Source organism: Sinocyclocheilus anshuiensis, unplaced genomic scaffold (genome assembly GCF_001515605.1).
Source record: "Sinocyclocheilus anshuiensis isolate Anshui unplaced genomic scaffold, SAMN03320099.WGS_v1.1 scaffold1079, whole genome shotgun sequence".
In the NCBI taxonomy this organism is placed as follows: domain Eukaryota; kingdom Metazoa; phylum Chordata; class Actinopteri; order Cypriniformes; family Cyprinidae; genus Sinocyclocheilus; species Sinocyclocheilus anshuiensis.
Window position 1 is genome coordinate 722,936 of NW_015548207.1, and position 3,831 is coordinate 726,766.

The window sequence follows — 3,831 nt, forward strand, 5'->3', positions numbered from 1 at the left end:
AATTAATTTTTTTACATTTAGCAAATAAATAATAAATTAATAAATAATTACAATTGTATACATGTTTTTATACAATTTTATAGGTATGTGATGTGCATTTATATTTAGTAAATTATTCAAATGTAATGTAAATGATTAAAGTGAAATTATATGTATATGAAAGTGAAGTGGGGCCAAGAATTCGTGCTCTGCATTTATCCCATCCCAGTGCACACACGCACGCACACACACACACACACACACACACAGTGAACACACCCCCGGATCAGTGGGCAGCCATACTGCTGCTGCACCCGGGGAGCAGTTGGGGGTTCGGTGCCTTGCTCAAGGGTCTCACCTCAGTCGTGGTACTGAGGGTGGAAGAGAGCACTGGTCATTCACTCTCCCCCACCGACAATTCCTGCCGGACCTGAGACTCAAACCTGCAACCTTCGGGTTACAAGTCTGACTCTCTAACCATTAGGCCACGACTGCCCCATATACATAACTTTTTATATAAGATATGTAAGGTGCAACTACTTTAACTATGACCTACTTTAACAATTTTTTTAACTATATTAATTAGAATAGTAAATAATATATATAACTGATTAAAATTACAATTAAATTTAAGATGGTTTAGATCCTACCTGTCCGATCGCTACCACTTTGTTAATTTAAATAGGGAGTCATCTCAATTATCACCAGTAAAATATGGAGTGCCACAAGGATCTGTCCTAGGTCCTCTGCTATTTTCAGTATACATGCTGCCCCTTGGTAATATTACTAGAAAATACGGGATTAGTTTCCACTGTTATGCTGATGATACTCAACTATATATCTCAACAAGACCAGATGAAACTTCTAAATTATCTAAGCTAACAGTGTGTTAAAAATTTAAAATATTGGATGTCCAATAATTGTCTCTTATTAAATTCGGATAAGACAGATATTACTTATTGGACCAAAAGACAGTACACAGAATCTCTTGGATTACAATTTGCAACTAGACGGATGTACTGAGCTACCACTAAATATAGTTGAAACTTAATTTGCTGTAAAGTTAAAAGTGCTATACAAATAAACTTGAATTGAATTGAAATTACAATTATATATGTAAATATAACATTTAAATTATATTGTGTGTGTGTGTGTATATATATATATATATATATATATATGTGTGTGTGTGTGTGCATACATACACGCATATATGATTTAGATAAATTAAGTGTTTACATTTAGTAAATAATTAAAATGCAATTTAATTAATACAAATGAAAATAAAATCTTTGCAGAAATATGCTTAGTGTAACTTACATTTTGTTATGTATATGCCTTTGTTTATTTCAAAGCTATCTGGCCAAACTGTATACAACTCTATATTTATTATGATATTGTCCCTTGAAATAGCTTTACACTTCTCAACACATAATACAATACAAGTGTATGTTGCACATTTAGTGTTGCCATGTCTACTGGACATCTACTGTCATGACGCCAACATAAAGTCAACATGTGACAGGTAGCATATTCAACTAACAACTTTAGCATCCAGGACGTGAACTATGCAGCTATGACTCAATCTATTTGTACAGTTTTGACCTGCATGGGCCTTCATAAGAACGGAGATACTGTCCGTACTGAACAATACAAAACATACAAACATAAGCAGTGACGTATGTCAGATTACCATGGCGATGTCAGTGTTTCTGCAGTGCGTGGATCCTGTATAGCGTGGCTTTATTTGGCAGGATTAGGTGGCGTGCCATTGGCATGTTTTAAGATTGTGGATGCCACAAAATAACCCAAAGTGGGAAATGGATTACTGGCTGGAGCTTTAACTACAGATTATGTGACAGCGATTTACATGCACACACTTATGTCAACACACACATACTCATGTAGGCGCACACATATTTGCCTGGTTTTTAGCCCCCTTATGTCTGGGATAATGCAAGAACACCTTCATTGACCTTCAGTGCCCAATCACAGCCAATTGGGTGAGAGTGACAGACAGAGAGAGAAAGACCATGCTATCCTTGCTGAACTGTCAACGGCACAATAATGCCCACCTATTTCATATATCGCCCCATCGCTCACACTTTGTGTTATGGGGGTTTGTTCAAATCACTAATGCTGAGTATTAAACTAACTCATCCCTCAGTGAGTTGATGATTTTCACCTGGCAGACAAAACAAGAGGAAAAATCCCATAGATTTCATTGAAGGAGTGACCCAAGCCATGTCTAAAAGAGCCAGCATATCCAAAAGACTCGGGCCAGTTATTAATCACCTAGCAAAACCCTAGCAGCTGAATAGCAATGCGCTAAAAAACACTCAAAACACCTTAGCAACTGCATAGCAACGTGCTAAAAAACTACAATCAAGTGTGCCGCACACGTCTTGAAAAGTGAAGCCAAAACATTTCGATCGCCATCTGGTGGCTGGCTGCAGTATAGGCCATGAACCCCACCCTCTCCATGTAAACGAATGGGATGGGAGACAAACAAAAAAAAATCTATTAACGCTTAAAAAAAATTTCCCAAAGACAGTTTCCATCATTTTTGGTAGATCTTATCATGCTGATGTATGTTGAAGTGTTCATTTTTCTAATAACTCAAGTTTGATTTTAGTTATTTGATGCTATAAAATGGGGCGTGGCGTCCTGATTGTGAGCTTGCAACGGGTCTGTGGGAGATTGGGTGGGATTTTGATAACGTGGCTCCACTTCACGATCAATACTGTACTGCGCAGACTCTGGCTCCAAATGAAGTCTATGGCCCTGTCCTAAATTGCACCCTAAACCCTTGCGGTCTTCCTCGGAATCCACACTTTCGTGGCGTAATGCCGCTTTGACTGTCGGGTAGAAGACTGCAGCGGAGCTCGCCTCAGTGCGCATTGAGTGTGCATAGCAGCCGCAAAGGGGGGCGCTCGCGAGCACCCTTCTGAAAGCTAAAATATCGGACAAGCGTATGCGGCGGACGATATCCGCAAGAGCACAAGAAGTGTTCCATTTGGGACAGGGCCTATTTTGCAAGATGACAGCGGCCATACTGGGATATTTTGGCTTCACTTTTCTACAGTGGAAGGAAGTGTAGACGTGTCGCCCATATTTTTTTTTTTACAGTCTATGGTAGCAAAAGCATAGCAACGTGCTAAAAGCAAGTAGAACACTGTAACAAAGTTTGTAGTTACGGGAGGAACATTTAAACATAAAACTTGAATTATCAAATAAATAAACAAAACAAAAGTAAAGCGACAGCCCTTTATGGATGAATGCCACATAAAACAACATAAAATGTCCCAGGCCTGGTCCTCTCTCGTCTCGCACGGTTGTCACTCTTCCTTTTATCCTTCCAGAGCTCCTCCGTGGGACTCGAGACCGGTGAGTGGCACAGGTGTCGCTCTATCATTTACTCCACCGGCCTCGCTCTGCACCCATGGCTCTCGGCCCCGCCTCACTCGTCACAAACACCTTAACAACTGTATAGCAACATACTGAAAACCACTTAGAACAACTTAGCAACTGCCTAATAACTTAGCAACTGCATAGCAACATGCTAAATACACTTAGAACACAACAAAACACTTTTAAAAGTTTTACATATTTTGATTAACAGAAAATGATCAGTACCATAATGCTACTTTAAAAAGTTACATTTTTCTTGCGCACAATTATACAGCCAAACTAAAACGTTTTGGAAATAATCTGCAAATACCTCCCTGGTATGTTTTCTTTAAGTAGCTGTGATGTGTCTAGGGATGTTATCACGTCATAACATTTTTTTCAGTGTTCTGAAGAAGCATATTTATTATCTTAAAAATAAGCTTTATGTAGTAAGTACATAGG